This window comes from Halictus rubicundus, chromosome 18 (genome assembly GCF_050948215.1).
Source record: "Halictus rubicundus isolate RS-2024b chromosome 18, iyHalRubi1_principal, whole genome shotgun sequence".
Taxonomy (NCBI): domain Eukaryota; kingdom Metazoa; phylum Arthropoda; class Insecta; order Hymenoptera; family Halictidae; genus Halictus; species Halictus rubicundus.
The window spans coordinates 6,108,821-6,127,974 of NC_135166.1; the positions used below are offsets into that span (position 1 = coordinate 6,108,821).

Here is a 19,154-nt window from a genome sequence, read left to right on the forward strand (position 1 = left end):
GAATGAACCAATTTTCTAGTAGATAAATAAAATTTTCTTTTTCCAGGATAACTCCTTTGGGCTCAATCATTTTCTAGTAGACCAAGAAAATTTATATTTATTTTATATTTAGAGTTACTTCACTACTTCGATAGTCATGACAGAAAAATAAAATTGTATTTCATATTTAGCAGTCTCTGTTCGATATTTTTACTAACAAGTACCGAGTGTATATATTTCATTACTATCAAATTTCAGAGCCCTAAAACATAAATTTCGTATTTTATGTTACATCCGACGTGCTCAATGACTCGTAACAAGCTAAATTTTAATTTTTCCAGTTTGCAAAAATTTGTGAATACAGTCTAGACATAAACAAAAGCGTCCAAAGTGGTCGAACATCGAATGCCATAATTGTTGAACGGGGAAAAAATCGTCGGCCTGGAGCAACAGTTTGTTCACCCCCAGACGGAAGGTTTAAAGGGCTCCAACTAATTATTTTCGTGCAGACCGAACGGAAATCGCGTGTCGGCAGTTGCGCGGCGTATAAAGTGCGATTTGCCGGAAAAGAAAGATCCGGTTAAATGGAGTGCAAGCGTTTTTATCATAATTTCCGGCGTTAGGGCGGTAATTGTATGTTGGCCGGCTCTCGCGGCGTATTTTTCACGGTGCGGAGGCTCCCCGATAATTCCGCGAGACTCCCGCGTGCGGCCAAATTGAATATATTCGCGAACGTCGTTACGCGGTTCCTTCATTTTCTTTTGCGCAGTAATTTAACGAAATTACAGTCGAAATCCTCCTAGCGCGAAGCAACGGAGGACGGAGGTTGGTGCTCGCGGATGCTGTCTTGCCAACGAAGATGTATAACGTTGCCGAGGGAAACAATGACGGTGTGGTTTACTGCTATGCACGCAGAAAATTTTCACGATCCCAGGAAGAGGAGATCATCCCGGCTATCAGCGAGCTCGAGCAGCCACAGCGGCAGCAACACCAGAAGAAGAGGAAGAAGAAGAAGACGACGAGGAGGAGGAGGAGGATGAAGAAGAAGACGGGCGTAGACTATGCGAACGTCTGCGGATCGCCGACGGTTTCTCGGTTCCAGTACGCAATTGTACAGTGGCAACCGTAAGCCAGATGTATCGAGTTTAAATGCATTTTGCGTAATTGAAGGTATACACCTGCATAGAAACGTTCCGCCGGCAGAAACGGTAATAATATCTGTCTTCCGAAGAATTGTGACTGCAATTTTCGAGTATCCAGCCGGTCAACCCCCCTCCCCCTTTCCTTTCTTCCCCAGTCTGGGCTTACACGCTTTTCATCCGGGGCGCCCACCCCCGTGCCGTCGGCGAACGAATAAAAAATATAACGTCTCCCCTCACCACCTCGCCGCCGCCAGCCTTAATGGCATTGTTAACATAATTCTCGCATACGAGCTCACGCATAACTTACGGCCCCGCGCCGCGACGAGTTATTCCGAAGGAGTTACCACCGGATGGCCCGAATACATCACGCCGACATGACGTTCACCGAATCTTCCCATTCTCGAGGATAGCTGGTTTCGAATTTCGGAATGCTGACTCAGATGGTAGCAAAAGTTGTCTTGATTGTTGATACACAGTTGAAACACGCACAGTTTTGTTCACAAGCTAGGTTATTCCGTAAACTCGTATTTATACTGTCCGTGCCCTGCGAGAAGTGTCGCAGGACGACAGAGACGAAATGCGTCACGTGACCGGGCCGTGGCGGTAGAAGGGGAAATTAGAGTGGGGGAACAAGTCTTGATCTGGCAGCTCTGTGATCACTGTACTTAGTTGTTCCCACTGTAACATTTCATCCAGGAGCCAGAAATTCGGGAATCCAATGACGATTTTAATACTAGAACTACCGAACCAGTCGAAACGACTGGTTCCTAATTGTTTCTTTCGCAATTACTGAAACGATAAAAATGTATTCATCGGACATTTTTGACCGAACTTCTTTATTGGAGCACAGGTTAGAATAAAAATGGTATGAGGTTCGAATAGATGAAGTCTTGTCATTATTACAAAGCAACATACAGGTAACCCTCCTACAACACGGCATCTTACAACACGGTTTCGCTACCTGTACTTAACCCCCTTTTTGTACTGGCTCTGGGTCTGATACGACACGGCATTTTCTTAGGAACCTATCTACCGTGTTACAGGAGGGTTACCTGTACATCATCAGTCGTATTTATTACTCGGTTAGTTCTAGTGTTAATGTTACAGTGAAACACCGAAATCTGGAGAATGTCGACTTTCACCGGTGAATGTCAACATTCACATAGTCGCTTGGTGTATGTCCGAAATATTTGCTAAATACCCTTATTTCTGACTTACACCGGTAAATGTTGACATTCACCATGCACTAATGGTGAATGTTGAACATGTTGGAGATTTATATTTTCTTCTCCGTAATTCAGTCGCTATAAAACGTCACGCCAAGTCGTGATTAATTTCGGGTTATGTGCGTTACGTTACATTTCCTCATAAAAAAGGTTTAGGGTTAGGGTTAGGGTTAGGATTAGGGAATCACTTGGGGGTAGAAGGGGGGGGGGACATATCTGTGATTGTCGACATACACCGGACAGGGTCCGAATATACAACAATGTAATAAAATATTCGATCTTTCACCGACGTATTTGGTATCTGTTGACATTCACCGGTGAAAGTCGACATTCTCCAATTTCGGTCATTCACGGTAACATTAATACTCCGGGTGCTTTGGTTTCTTCGTTTGCGACGCCCACGGCTGCAAAATGAAAATTGTTTGCGTCGATCGCAAGGCACGGGAGTTGACGGACGTCGACGCGCGTGCAAGCACTTTTCATTTTATTAGAAAGAGCCGTAGACGTCGCGAACGATGAAAGCAAGAACTCGTAGAAAGAAGGAGCGTAAAACACAGTGGTCCCGCTGCGAACCAGCAGGCTACGCTCCGTTCATCTTCGTCTCCGTCCCGAAGTTCCCCGTGTCCTCTCTTCAGCTCGGTCGTCCGGCTGTTACTCCCCCGCGTTTCGCCTGATATAGTTATACATTATTCGATATTGCGGCATCACGAGTTGCCCAGGACGATATTCTCATTGTATGCCGCGGCGGCACTCGGCAATACATATAGCTGGCCTGGGTGGACGATGTTCGTAGACGCCCGGGCAAAACCGAAGTCGGTTGAGGGCTGCGGAGAGGGAAGAAGAAGAAACACGGGGTTGGGGCGAGGAGCAGAGGGGACGTCGGACGACGAACAGATAGCCGAGGAATCGCTGAGGGACGGGGGAGAAGAAGGAGGAGGAGGGGCAGGAGGCCACGGGGACGCAAGTACAATTCAATGTACAATGTTTGAACATTACTTGAATGCTTAATGAAGTCGTGTCTTATATCGAACAATGCCTTGAACAGTTCGTTCGTTGGTTTCGCTCGCATCTAAATCCCCTCTATAAACCAGCCCGCGCCCGCCGTTGTCCTGCTCCCCTTCCCCTCCCTCGTCACCCTCTCGATACTGTCCCATTCTCTTCGTCGGATCTTCCTCCTCCCTCTTCGTCCTCTTCATCTTCTCCACTGTCCTGCTACGCGGCCCCTACTACCGGAGAACCAGGGCTCTCGCCATTATGGATTCTCTCTCCGATCCTCTCCCTTCATTCTCGTTCATCTCTCTCTCGCAACCTCCCTCAACCCTGTCGCAGTTGCTCGCAACAACACCGTCTTCTCTCCCGCACAGGTTCCCGCTACATCGAAAGCAACGTCGCGGCTGCGATCTTCTTCAAGTATGATAATACGTTTCTCAAGATAGATAGAGAGAGAGAGAGAGAGAGAGACCGAGAGAGGGGGGTGGGAGCCAATAATCTTTATCGCCGGCATCTCTCGTGTGATCTTCTCTTGGCCCATCCGCGCGGCACATTAATAACCCTGGGCTTATTATTATTTGTCGTACAGATGCTTTCGGATAAAGGCTCCTCGAACGATCGCCACTGTACCTGACAGCCCGGCCCCTTGACGGGGCATCCTTGACGCCGGAGATCGACTTACCCCGGTGCCCTGAACACCAGGGTACTCTGTTTATGACGCACTTGATCCTCCGGGGGGCCCCCCTCCCCCTCCTATCCGGTTGATTAGCGAGCGTACACCCTGTCGCATCGTTCGCCAGGGCGGTTCTCGAGGATACACCTGGTCCTACGGTCCCCGTTGATTCTATTATCCGCGAACGTGCCACTCTCGCGAGCCCTTAACGAGAACTGGCATCTTCACGGCACAGCGAACCGTGCACCCCGGGGTTTTCTCGACAAGAGGTATCCTGTTTCCAGGGGCCGTTCGAAAATTCACCTGATTGCGCAGGACAATCGATGCTCCCATTCGGTCGTGACCAAGGTTGCTCCGGAGAGTCCCTTATGGGCAAACGCGTCGCGAACGGTATTCTTTTCGTTGTCTCGCTTCTCGACAGTCTCTTTGTCACCGTCCTTGATTTCACCTTCACCTTCATCTTCTCCGAGCGACGCTGCTGCCTTCACCTTCACCTTCATCTTCCCTACCACCGGCGGCGGCGCGCCTTGACCTTCGACGTTCTACGCGTTCTCGCTGTCATTCGCGAGAGACCTTCTCTTTCGTTCCCCGTCGTTCGAACCGGCTCCCTTCCTTGTCGTCCCGGTTTCGTCGATTCGACGGGGAAAACAGTGGTCGTCGTCTTCGTCGTCGAGGATTAACGAACCGAACGATCTCACGGCTCGTTGCGTCTCTCCTTCGGTGATTTATCCTATCTGGCCTGGTGGATGGCCGCTATTCAAAGACGTTCGTTCGGAGCCGTCTGTTAAAGGAAGAACAGCGTAAAGAAAGGAGTAAACGAGGAAGCAATAGAGGAACGAGGAATAAGAGGATTGCACGCATGTATAAACCGTGGGCCAGCTTCTTAGTAACGTCTGAATTCTCCATTCGCGTTTATCACTGGCTGCACGATACCAACGCGATAATGCGCGTACAAGGTGCAGCGAAATCGTCGGCCCTTAACCTTTATCTTTCTCTCTCTCTCTCTCTCTCTCTCTCTCTCTCTCTCTCTCTCTCTCTCTCTCTCTCTCTTTCTCCATTTCTCTTTCCCTTTCTCTTTCTCTATTCCAGGTGCACAGCATGCTCGATGACTCTTAGCCCGCTGCTATTACAATAGCCGGGAAGTATAATTCTATGACAACGGCGACTCTCATAATTCTATAAATTCTTCGTTCGTGCCGCCGCCGACCGCGACAGATGCTAGAACCGTACGTTCCTCGCCCCCGGGATGGTTTTTACCAGTTCGTTTCCACTCCCCCTCCTCTGCGTTCTTTTATTTTTTAGTTTCATCTTTTTTTTTTCTTCTTTTCCCACCTCGGCAAAATAATTTCTATACCACGCTCGGCGAGGAATTCGCCGGCGCGCGCGATGTATATGGCCGCCCGGTATATAGGTCGTCATGTAAATGCAAAACGTTTTTCGTACGGTGTGGCCCGGTATCTGCGATACTAAATATTCCCCGTTGCTGCCGATTTCCTTTTCTGTTGCGCCGCTGCTACACGTTATTCCGTCCGCGTTATTTTTTCCTACCGGTGATACATGGCTACAACGGCTTCTTTATTTATCATCCAATTGCGGAGCATACTTCCTACAATATTGTCGGACTCGGTTGTCGACATCGAGCTGTTCGACTCGCTGTTGCTAATTTCTCATCGTCTGATCTGGTTCGATCTGTAGGCTGCTTGTGCCAGATGAACTCTTTGTGTTGCAAGTAGAATGATTGTACGTTAATCAGTTTTTGATCATGAAAAAACTTTACGATAATTTTTTAAGAGAGCGTTCGAGTTTCGACCGATGGTTCTTTTCGCACTTTTTATTATCCCTGTGATTAATAACGTGCAATACAAGAAAAAAAAAATTGTTGACCTTTTGACCTTGAAATTCAAGATAAAACCGACCGATTTTCATCGGACATGATTCATTCGAGAGCCTACCAAGGGAGGACCCTTTCTACCAATTTTCAACCCGATAACTTATCTATGAGGGTAGGTACAGGGGAAAATCGAAAAACTAGTTTTTCCCCATTTTCTCCATTCATTTACAACGGAAAATTCTGAAAAAAATCTGACACATTTCAGGTATGGAGCCACATAAAAGAAAACTTTCCAATTTTTCCGTTGCAAACTTTGGTTGCAAAAAATCAAAAACACGGAAAAATTCTAAAAACTGCGGATCTCTTATCGAAGTTTAAAAACGACACTTACGAAATTAATCCAGCAATGGGATAACGTCCTCAGCACTGTCCTAAAATTTTATCAAATTTTTTTATGTGTTGCGCCGTAGTCAGAAAATCTAAAAACCAATTTTTCGGCGATTCATTACAGTTATACTTGCTTTTTTAAAACTCTAAGTATATTACGCAATGTTAAATATTTTAACATTCGGAAAGACACTGCAGATTTGAAGAATTACTGCGGTAGGTTTTCTTTTCTGGTTCGTGTCCAATTAAAAATCGATTTCGATTCCTGAAACCCGGCAGGAGCTTTTGTTTTCTGATAAGTGTATAAAAGTGCAGTAGTCCTCTGGGGTTTTGAGCAGTGTCTTAGTTAGTAGTATTTGATAAAGAGACACTGATGTAAGGGGACGAGAGCTTCGAGACAGGCTGCCGCGTTGGAACAATGAGAAAGTTGTAGCAGGAGAACGGTTCTTCGCGGCGATATTGAAAGAGGAAATAATATTCGGCTACAAGATAACCGCATTACCCCCTATGTCCCGTCAGGTTTCGTGCTCGTCTCCGGCGGTCTAGCCCTCTCTGACGCGCTGCGAGGCGGGACGACGAATACTAATTTGAAAGCTGAGACCACCAACCGCCCCGCCCCCAGAGGAATTCCCGCGGTATCGAGTTCGATTGATAAATAAAATACGTGCGACGCCGACGACCGAAGAAAGTACTATATCTCTTCATCCCCCGGCAGCACGTAACCCTCCGAGTAACGTGACGCTGCTCGCCTTTCAGGGAGAGAGTATGGTTATGATCTCTGCGCGACATTCTTCTCCATTTTCCCGCGACGTCACCTCCAATGTATCGGAGACGCGTGTGATCCAACAGTCAGATAAGAATTATTAGATCACTGCAAAAGTTTCTGCACGATTTGAAAATAAAACAACTGAGTTTTAACACCAGGCCTTTATTGCTTTGCAATAATCACGAGCCAGGCTTATTTAGGCTTCTCCTTTTAGAAACATTTTTATTTCAAATTGTTCTTTGGCTCTTCTCTATATAAAAAGGTGTAATGTTATCGTGGAATGGTAGCAAACAAATAGACTATTAAACCTCTGTCTGCAACCTAATTTTTATATTTAATTCGCGGCTAATTTGTCACTGTTCTAGGACTCAAGTAATCTTTAAAAAGTCTGGAATACGTGCTCTGGGCCCTATTTTAATATATAATCACTGGAACCCCAAATGTTTCAAAAATCAATTGGAAAATATAAATATTGAAGAGTAAAATTTCACTCCGGATATAAACTTCAGTGTGACTTAAAAAAGTGTCAATAAAATGTATGTCTCTGTTTGTTAAAATTAGGGTCATTTTTGACCAGGCCAAATATATCTATATCACTTTTATTCGAGTCTAATATACATGGTCCGTATTATTAGGTTGACTGGTACCAAAATGCCGTTTTAATTACGTCGAATTCACGATTGTTCCAGCGACGACGGTGACTAGATTTTGCGAATCTAATTTTATTTGCATGTTCGTTTCGAGTAACGTTACGATCGGGACAGAAGTTGTTGCTCGAACTGGTTCTGCGCTGTTCACCTCGACGCCAATGTGGATCTTGTAAGATTTTGCGAGACCCTCGCTGATATCCAAAGACGTCGGTGAACCGTTCGAGAGGAAAATGAGACAGATAACACGAGGGGGGAGGCGAATCGAGCGAGAGCCGTGCAACGATTTCTTGTCGCGTTGCAACAGTAAAACAGAGTAGAGATAGACTGTACGAGATGAAATCGGCACCCGTGGCTGAAACGGAAAGATTCCTAGGCTCTCTTTGGACTTCAAGGAAGTTACCTTCCGGCTACCATTCGATAGTCTCGAAGATGTACTGTATCCCCGGTGAATATAACCGTAGCGATAATAATCGGTCGAGCATGCTTATAGGCGAGGTTAGGGTGGCGAAACGGCTGCCTCACGAGCCGCCGCATGCTCTTTCAACGAGCCTGCTTATTCGATAATGGAACTTCTGTCAATAGATCGACACTAAAATATTCCAAAGTGGAAAACGCTTTCGTTTTACACCTTTTAGACAGCACTTTGATCAAGATTATTTCGGCATCACTCGTCCTGTAACCACAGGATTTTGTTGTATACTTAACGCATTGTCTACCGGCGATTATTTCATAATTTTTAGAAGTCTATGGCCTGTGAGGATTTTTTAACAGATCCTTCAACAACAACAAAAACGACAATAACTCACCCGCAATAATGGATACTGATAATTTCTTTTGAGATTGTTGTGTGAAAGAAGATTTTGTAAGGTTTTTGATTTTTAACTTTTGCATCCGCGCTTAGAATAAAAATTGAACATATACGTTTTGTAGATCTAAGTAAGTTATATGCGTCAACAAAGTTTCATCAAAATCGATTAAGGTTTCTATGAGCTATAAATAATTGAAAATGAAAAAATTGTGAGAAGCTGCGATTTCGACGAAACTACGCATGTACATGACTTACTTAGATCTACAAAAGGCATACAGTGTTTACTCTATGTATGTCCAAAACACGGGTCTAGCCACGGACATATATCGGCCAGGACTATTCTTTGATCTACGCAACCTTGACTCCTCGGCGACCGAGGTCTCTCGAGCTTCTTGTCTCCACAAGAGGTACACCCCGCGGTAGTAGGGATAATTCCGCGACGTTTATCATCCAGATTTCGACGACATATATAAAGAAATGACTGTACTCCGCGGCAGTGGGGTAGTGAGCATTTGGAACATGTATAGAATAAACCCTGTATTTTTAATTTTCGTTATAGGCACAGACAGAAAAGTTGAAAACCATAACCATTACTTTTCTCTTCGCAATTTTGACCAATGTGAATTTTTAATTAATTTCTTTATGAATTACCTGATATATTAATCTTTCTAACATCTAAGCAAAAAAGAACTCAAGCCGCCTGAACCAATTTTATAAAACTCATTCGTTTTTAAAGTGTGAACTTTTGCGACCGACTGTACGTATTTACTAAATCCTGTTCCGATTTTTCATCACGAGTCCGACTCGATGCTGCAGTACAAGGGGTTAAGCATGTTTGGTGTCGACGATTCAGCCTTGTCGAGATCACCGGCAAGCAAATGTAAAAGAAAAAAAAAAAAAACAAAAATTTCTCCCATCAGTCGATCTTCCACCGCCCTAAAACTTCCAGCATCGACAGTTCACCTTCACCACGTCGATCCTCGTTCATGTAACATTATCGAGTCAGGTTCACGGCGAACGGTAGATACGCGAACGTCCGGAATTCCTGCGTGTCGTCGTGTATGCTAAAAAGTAGGTGTGCACGGCGTCTCATATTATCGCGGCCGGGAGCGATGTAATAAGACATGTGGACGCGGCGGCGCGGCGCGGCGCGGCGCGGCACGGCGTGCGTTATGCCACGCAACTGCAGGTATCCCGGTGTTCCTGTATGCACCGGCACCGACCGCATGCAGTTGCACGCATGCATCTCTCCTTTACACGACTGGACGCGCGATCATGTACACGGTGGTACACAGGAAGGTAGAAGCACATCGGATCGGGGTCCGGCTAGACTTCAGGGTCTCTTTTCTGCTCTTCAGAAAATACCAAGGTGGCCGAGACAACGCGCGGCGGCCTCGCTCGTCGATCAATGGCACACGCTTTCGTTCGTGCCACTATGCCTCGATTGTTATTGCTCGTGCAACTGTGGAGAGACAGACTGGGGAAGAGGGTAGTTTCTACAATTTTATAAATTCGCGTTTGCCTAAAGATCACCATGAGTTGACGAAGTTCTATAGCACCAGTATGAACTTGAATTTCGGGGTTGACAATAGAAGCTCGCCTTCGTTCCTTCCAATAGGAAATCAATTTCGACGAATTCATCTTAGCCCGAAGATCGGCAGTCAGATTATGGTAGCGTCGAGTGAGCTCACCAACAACCGATGGAGCTCTACAGTGCCAGTCTCAACTTGAGCAACTTTGAGGATCGGCAATACAACCATGTCTCGATCCCTCTGCTATCGAACAAATTTAAAAAATTGGTTGGACTTCAGAGTCCCTTCTTCTCTGTGCAGAAAATACCACGGTGGTCGAGACAACGCGCGGCGGCCTCGCTCGTCGATCAATGGCACACGCTTTCGTTCGTGCCACTATGCCTCGATTGTTATTGCTCGTGCAACTGTGGAGAGACAGACTGGGGAAGAGGGTAGTTTCTACAATTTTATAAATTCGCGTTTGCCTAAAGATCACCATGAGTTAACGAAGTTCTGTAGCACCAGTATCAACTTGAATAATTTTCGGGATTGACAATAGAAGCTCGTCTTCGTTCCTTCCAATAGGAAATCAATTTCGACGAATTCGTCTTTGCCCGAAGATCGGCAGTCAGATCATGGTAGCGTCGAGTGAGCTCACCAACAACCGATTGAGCTCTACAGTGTCAGTCTCAACTTGAGCAACTTTGAGGATCGGCAATACAACCTTGTCTCGATCCCTCTGCTATCGAACAAATTTAAAAAATTGGTTGGACTTCAGAGTCCCTTCTTCTCTGTGCAGAAAATACCACGGTGGTCGAGACAACGCGCGGCGGCCTCGCTCGTAGATCAATGGGACACGCTTTCAGCGTATTCGTGCGACTATGCCTCGATTGTTGTTCATCATACGGCCGTAGAGAGATAAAGGGGGACAGATAGGGCGGGGCGAGAGGGAAGGGGGTGGGGGGTGGGGGGAGAAAAGGGGGATATAGGGCCCGATGAAGAAGAAAGGAAAGAAAGCGACGTGTGTACGAGAAGCATCAGCAAGGGCGCACACAGCGGCTCGCCGTGTCGCCACCGAGGATAAAGGAGTTGTGGAACGCGGCGAGTAAGAAACACGCGGAAACGGGTGACAGTTCGTGCTGCAGCCATAACAGCCACGCTATTTTGCCGTGGATTTTTCCTTGGTCCTCCCTCTCCGGTACCTCCCCCCACCTCACCCCTTCACCGTTCATCCTTTGGACGGGTCGATCTTTTCTCTTTCTCCCCGAGAGTCCCTTTATCTATCGACCCCCCGTTCGCCTTTCCATCTTCCTCGTTTGCGGCACCCAGCCTCCCAACAACATCGAGTTGCCGATCACGGCCTCAGATAGAACCGTGGACTACGAGGCACACCGCCCGCCCCCCGCTATATATAAAAAGGAATCGACGGCCGCCGAGAGGCGGACCGCTTCTGAAAAACCGCGAATGTCAGACGGCGACGACGATCGGCTTCCCTCCTCTTGCGGTGTATTAGATAGATCGCTCGAGCAGATCCGAGAGAGGAAGAGATGCCTCCCGCGGCGTGCTCAATCAGCGACGGAAATTGTGCCCGATTTTTGAGCGGATTACAAGCGTCCGCGACACGGCCTAACGGCGTGTAACGCGCGCGCACTTCGGACTACTATCGCCTGTAATTTCGAATTATCCGGAACCGAGGCCGATGGTCGATTGTAATTGGCGGACGGCGGAGTCGCCCGGACTATGTGCAACGCGAGATGTAACCGAGAACACGATCATTCCAGGTGGACGCAGTTTTTAACACCGTTTTACCACGAATTTTTAGGAATTTATTTGTGAGTCACTGTTGGACTACGGTGATTTCTCTATATATGTCGCCAAGGCTTGGATGATAAACGTCGCGGAATTATCCCCACTTCCGCGGGCCACGAGACACGAGAGACCTCTGACGCCCAGGAGTGTAAAGATGACACGGCTCGGGTGTGTCTCCTGGACGATACATGACGCTGGCGAGATTCGTGTTGTTGACATATATCGAGAATTCACTGTATCTATTTTCAATTAAAAATATTCGAAAGTACGTGAGTTATACATTTTTTTATAGAGTATGTCTGGAAAAATATTTTCAAATCAAGTTTCCGATTTTTGGATATTTTTTGGTACAATGTATTCTACAATCTAGGTCCAATACGTGCAATAAACTAGTTTAATGATTACTTACAGTAGGATCGTTGACCTCGTTATTGTAGTCGTTTAGGGCAGCGAACCTGTAAAATAATATCAATAATATTAGAGAAATGTAATCTATTAAACATAAAGAAATTTAATCAGGTGGAAAGTATTTTGAATAATGATATAGCAGTTTTTAACGCCAGAACTAACGAACCCGTCGAAACAACGGATTTCCAATTCTTTCTTTTACAATTCGTTATAGAAATATTTTTTGTACTTCTTTATTCAAGTACGTGTTACCATAGCTATGAAATTGTTAACATATAATTTTTCATAGTGTGTTTTAATGATAATATCCATGTAAGAAATTAATAATACGAGTCATATGAACATAATACTCGTGCGAGGATAGAAAAGTTAAAAAATAGCTGTTTTTGAATTTTTTAACAATGTGCTTCCACTTTGAAAAATCCGAAAAATCATATGTTAACAACCATAACGAGATGCTAAAACTGTAAAAATATAAACTTAGTGTCTCGTAACTTCTACAAGAAATCGGCACATACACAGGTTTTTTATTTTTTAAAATTCGGTTTCGAAGCTAAAAATTCTGAAAAAATTCGTAGATGTGCATTCTACCAGCTAAAATATGCCTGATTTTTCTGAGAATTTTCAATCGAAGAGGATAAGAGAAATTACGGAAAAACCTGATTTTCTCTGTTACCCCATTACTACCCCTCATGTCGACATATAGGGTTGAAAATTGGCACAAAGTAGTTTCTTTGGATAAGCTATCAAATGGCCTGTTACAAATTCAATTTGGTTTTCGGGAGCACTTTTGACCTCCTCATCTGGCTTACACCCTTTGTCAAGGATTGTTAAAAGCCTGGGTGTGTCACATGGGATGTCCGCAACTATTGCAATCGCGAAAATCGCTTGAAGAGCACACGGTATTGCGTTAATAAATAGCGATCGGTAGCGTTAACGCGTGGAATTCCGCGTCGAAAGCGTAGACTGATTATGTCTGCGGAGGCCGGCGGAATTACGTTATTCGCGAGACGAGGAAGAGGGGCGTTGGCGAGCAGTAGGCTGAAAGAAATTGCCCCCCGCCACGCAATGACTAAGGTCGACTCTGTTGCGGTTTTACACGTTAACGTTCGATAGAGAGGATCATTTTTCTTGGCCACGGGAACGATAAATTTTCTCCTGGCAATTTCCGTGCCGAATTCGATACCACGATAATCTCGTTCGCGGTCAGCGGAGGTGCAGCTCTGTTGCAAAAACTATACCACGTCTTCAGTCGAGGATCCCGTACGATGTTTTTTGCCGCAAAACTTTTGCCTCTCCTCTCTCCTTCTCTTTGCTTCCTCTCGCTGTCGTCGTCGTTGTCGTCGTCGTCGTCTTCGTCGTCTAGAATTCTCTGTCTAACAGGTTACACAAAGTGTGGCTTACTCAGGCCGAAACTAGATTTATCAAGCAACCGAGAGGTGATACGAAGAGATCTAAGCTACCTGGACGGATAGAAGTTGCCAGAACAAGTTTATCGTCGTAAACTTAGCGCCGATCGCCAGAATGTGATCCGCTAGTCACCCTCCACTGTTCTCCCCGTTTCTTATAACAAAGGACCTTTCTCCTCCTGTCCTCCAACCGGTGTAACCCCGCCGCAAAAGTGGCGCGAGTTAGAGGACGCGGCCATTGCTCAAACTCGATTCTCGGTCGTCGACGCGAGATCTCTATGGTTGTGAGCTGTCTCTGGCGTTTATTCGACGTACAATGCAGAAGCATTCATTGATGAAATCCCATTCACAGATACGTCGCACAGTGGCACCGCACAGTGGTATGTTTTTTTTTTTTTTTATTGGGGAAGTGGCGTCGATGTAATCATTGTCAAGGACGCCACTGTCGGTAAAGTAGAACGGACCCGTTTTAAGTCTCAGTTTCTTACAACGTGGCACGCAATAAGGGACCCAATTACTATGGGGGTACCAATTACTGTACCTATATTAATTATACTTACTTTTAAAGCATAATGAATATTATTGAAACAGAGATATTAAATGTTTTTTAAAGCATAATGAATATTATTAGACCAGAGATATTAAATTACATAAATCGCAAATGTGAGTACAACTCTTTAAGAATTTCGAAGAGGCTGAATGCATAAAATCCGCTGTCTAATAAATATGAAAAATAGTCAGATACAAAACAGTAGAAGTATTTGAAGAATTTGAAAATACTGTTGTTACTTCTAGCTCGTTAAAATGATTCAGAAAGGAAATTCTCTGAAGCTTCTCTACCTTGCGGTCTAGTAATCGACGAATGCGGTTAATAATACTGTAAGGTTTTTTCTTTCTCAATATTGTAATTCAACCTCGACGCATAGTAGGCTACTCTCCCCTGCAGATATTCTCGAGTTTTGTTCATCTCCCTACTGTTTAAAATTTCATTTAGTTAATATTATCATAAATTAATAAGTTCGCAGTTTGGCTGTAATGAGGATAATTAGAAGAGATGCTGCAGAAACATTATACGCATCGAATAGACCCAAGTTCGCGGTATGAATTTGAATGCGAGAAGAACAGGTTCTCTTATACTTGGAGCAACCATGTTTTCGAATTACAGGCGTGTATATATCAAGCAATTTAATTAAACGTGTCGATTAGAATACGAATGCGCTGACTATAGAGGAAGAAGCTGCATCGTAGAAGCCAAGAAGAAAGTTGTGTTACAAAATAAAACCGAAAGTATAGACTAGAATGAACTTTCGTTCTCCGATAAACAGGTTCGGACGTTCATCCGCTGTGCAGCTACCATCCGTAGCCATAATTTATGTCTTACATGTCTAGAAAATGCTCATTTTCAAACAATTTTCACTGGAGAATCCAAATCATTTTATAATATTAACCCAAACGACTGGGTAATATTAGTTAAGACACTGTGTGTAATAAGTGATTGCAATTCAATAGATACTTCGTATCAAATTTTTCATTCCACGATTATTGCAATCGTAAAGCTTCCATTCCAGAAAATCGCTAAACAAATATAATCCATGCGTGTGCTAGTTATAGACTGCACACACTGTTTTGTGCTACTTCAATTTTTTTTCAAACATTTACCTGCATTTTAGAATCTTGAACTATGTCTGACACGTACAGAATTTAAAAAAAAATTGAGAAAAAATGTGCTACCGCGCGGTTGCAAAGTGCAACGTGTCCTCTTCATGACATGCAGTCAGTTGCAGTAGTACATCTGTGCAATTTAAACAAGTAGAACGGAAAAATGATGTGCGTTTTCTGAATGTTGAGCAACTTGTTAGCCCAAATTGCACAGATTCTAAACAATTATGATGTTTTTGTACAATGGCGCTGAATAAAGAAGTGCATAAAATGGGACAGAAGTGCGTAAGATTAATTTTGGTGATGATATCCGAATTAGAAATTTAATACGTTTGGAATCAGGTGATGTATTTTTTATTCTGTTAACGGATGTCTCAAAATCGAAGCCCCGCTGCAGAGATATGATTGACAAGATAGTTTCGGGTGATAAGTCGTCGAAGAAAATCCAGCGGATGTTCCCGAGAAATTGAATGGGTTTTTGGAAGCTCGTGGAAGACTGACTATACGTGACTTCTTATAAACCTCATGAAAATGTGAGTTGAAAGGGACGGCTTCGCAGTTCTACGCTATCTAGTTTTTCGTGATATATAGAATCAATCTGTATGAAGATAGAATGGACCTTGGATCTCTGACTGAACGTGTCTTATTATAGCGTGGCAGTCTGCACATTCTCCCTCCGAGGAACACCTACAATCATCATCAAAAAGCTATTACACTGTAACTGGTTAAAAGCATGGCTCGTTGCAAATTTGCTACAGCATCTGTTGCTCGCTCATAGCATTGAGATTACAGAACTTTTACTCCAATTATATGAATCGTTTCATACAAATCTTTATACGTGCTTATAGTCTTCTTTGATTCAGATTTTGACAATTCAGTACTGACAATGACAACACTGTCACTACTAACTTAGCATTCCAAAAAATTGCATAAAAATTTCACAAAAATTTTGACGAGTAATAGGTACTTATTTTTAGTATACAACTACTAACAGCTGAGTGAAATTTCTGTACGTGGTTAACATTGTAACCGCTAACCCAAGAGACTAAAAAATTCCAGAAAGTCGAAATAAAATTAGAAGAATTATTCACATCATATTATATTATTCAGATTATTTCAATTTCATAACAATTTTGACAAGTAACTACAGTTCTTTTGAGTATACAGCGTGTGCTAAAAATTGAGTAATTACAGTTCCGTTTGCTGGACACTTAACCAGCAGCAAAAATTCCATACTTTATTAACGCTATGACTGCCAGTCCAATAGTTTCAAAGCTCCCATAAAACCAGCGTAGTTTATTCGATAAAACAGAAACTGCGCAGTTAGGACGTATGATACCAACAGAATTCGGTATACTGGATCTACTAGCGTAACTCAAAGCGTTAACGGATCCATAAACGGCTACAGCCGGCTAACAGATGGCACGCGAAAGTACATCTGTAAGCGTCGAATAATCAATGGACTTATTTCGGGCGCATCCGCAATAAAACATTTCGTTTTGACCTTCTCGGAAAGCTGCGAAAATAATCGTTCGCGCACCAAAAAAAAAAAGAAGGAAAAAAACCAATAGCCATTCCATTATTCCCTAGTCGAAAACGGCTCTACTGAATCATAAACAAAGCCCATCCATATTCATGCATGGAAATAGATTTAGTTATGTCGAGCAACGTATGCTCGGCTACGTGAGAAAATTACGAATATTTCCATAAAGCTTTCTTCACTAGCAGATAGACGGGGGGCACGTAGGCCGGAAGCGCATTCCGAGCGGAAAACATCGCGACGTCATCGCAATACGTCAACTCCGCGCTTAACTTAATCTCGCCGCGGCGTAGGCGAGCGTCTGCGTTTGATAAAGCTCTGCAAGTTCGTCAACGGATTCATATTTTCCGATCGTGTTGCAGAAACGCGTTCCCCGCGACTGCGAAACAACCACTTTCGTCTTTCTTTACTTGTAACCGGAGACTCTCCCGTTCAACGGAAAACGAAAACGGAATTCTGACATTTAATCGTGTACTTTAACGTTACGAAGTTCTCTGGGTTTAGTCGAATTACAACATTACCGGATTAGTTCTAGACGAGAATTAATTTTTTATGCAGCAGAAAATAATGGTACACCTCGATAAGTGATATTTCGATTTTATTCTGTAAGCTGCGAATGCATTGTGCACGATTTCGTTTGACTAGATATGTCTAGATGCATCACTAGCGTGTCCGACTAATGCTGACTAATTCTACTTACTCAAACATTCGGGACAGCGTCTTTATTATGTTCTCGGTAATTTTCGGGTAAAATTATTTTGTACATTTAATCCTTCAATTTGGATTTGAGATGCCGAAGACTTTTTATTTAAAAACGACCTTCGTGTCTTGATAAAAGAGTAAATTAATAAATAAAATCGAATTGATACTTTGCAACTTCATAACCGAGGAACGTTTTCCAACAACCAATGAACCATGAATAATTTATTGTAGAAGTATTCGATAGCACATGTAGTTATATAAAATTACTATAAAATTGTTTGACAACCACTCGTTCATTTCTGTCACTTTACGCTTCCGAATCTTTCTGTTCTTCATTTTCTTTACCCTCAGGATAAAATATTTTGCTATATCTATAACTCAAGCATATAAACACATCAGCTTTTTTACGATTGATGAATTGCTGCATTTAATTAACGTTCCTGTCTCTAAGTAATTGACGAGCATGTGTAAAAATAAATTTTTTTTATTCTGGTTATAATTGAAGGAAGTATCTCGCCAGTAATTATAACATTCCTAATAAACTAAAAAATCTGACATCCTGTACTAACATGGTTCGTGTGATCAGTGATAAAGATCATGATCTCGACAGCACTAAAAAGACCAGTCGTGAAGTATAAAGAGAAGTCTTCGTGTGCTTCGACTCTTAATTGGAACAAAAGAAGGGACAAATTCCCCGTGTACAGTAACTTCGAAAAGTATCGAAACATTTTTAATTCTCGAAGATTATTAACTCCGAACTGGCGTAAGTTCGTAAGACAGAATCGTACGATAGTAGAGACTTTTTTTAACGAGTCCACGTTTATTATTGTAGGATCATGTTTTACAAAATCATTCGAATCTCCAGTTTCCCACCTTCTACGTCATTCGAAAACATCTTGGAAGAGAAGATGAACGGTGTATGCTGAACAGACTGCTGATTTTATGCATTTATGACAAAATTGAGTTGATGAAATTTGAAATAGTAGCAAGATTAAACAAATTAACCCCTTGCACTACGACCTATTTTACGGTTCGATATTCAATTTGATATCTACTGGATGCCTGTATGTTCTCCAATCGCTGTACATTAACAACAACGTAATAGAATTTTATTTCGGCTTGAGGGCAATTAATAAACATGTAATATTTATTAGTCTCTGTCCAGAATCTTCATCACGAGTCTGACTCGATGTTTTAGGTGTTAAAGGAGGAACGAACTTTCTATTTGGTTGCCATTTCTCTCGGTTAACGCAGAGAAATTTCATCTGGGATAAAAGTCCGTCTACGATAAATGTCAAGACTTCAAGCTTTAAAATCAGGCCGGGTCTATCGTCGTACAATTTTTCGAAATAGAAAATTTCTCTCGAACGTCAATAATTTCTCCAAAAATCGTTGATTTATTTTGAAACATTTTTCGGGGGTGGGAGGGGGTGTAAGAAAGGTTGGTCCGATCGGGGAAATTGCTGAAACTAGGAAGCGGAGGCCGGCGTATTTCCAGTAACTGTAACATGTAACAGGAAACCAAGAGAGACTGGAGCGAACACGGAACGAGCAAGATAGGTGGAGGACTAGGCTACCTCTAATGCCGATCCCTATCTATGTGCAGGCGGTTGCCTGGTGGCGCAACTACGGAGCAACTAATATCTTGTCCGGCGCAAAACCGG

At 43.4% G+C, this 19,154-nt stretch overlaps 1 protein-coding gene across 1 annotated transcript in view; it reads right to left on the reverse strand.

Annotated features, from left to right (window-relative positions):
* The window catches only part of Neo (ZP and PAN domain-containing protein neyo), a 390,616-nt gene that overhangs the window by 221,001 nt on the left and 150,461 nt on the right, over window positions 1–19,154 (reverse strand). The window contains exon 4 of the mRNA XM_076803529.1: window positions 12,182–12,227. The gene's annotated coding sequence lies outside the window, so the exon portion shown is untranslated. The remainder of the gene's footprint in view (window positions 1–12,181; window positions 12,228–19,154) is intronic.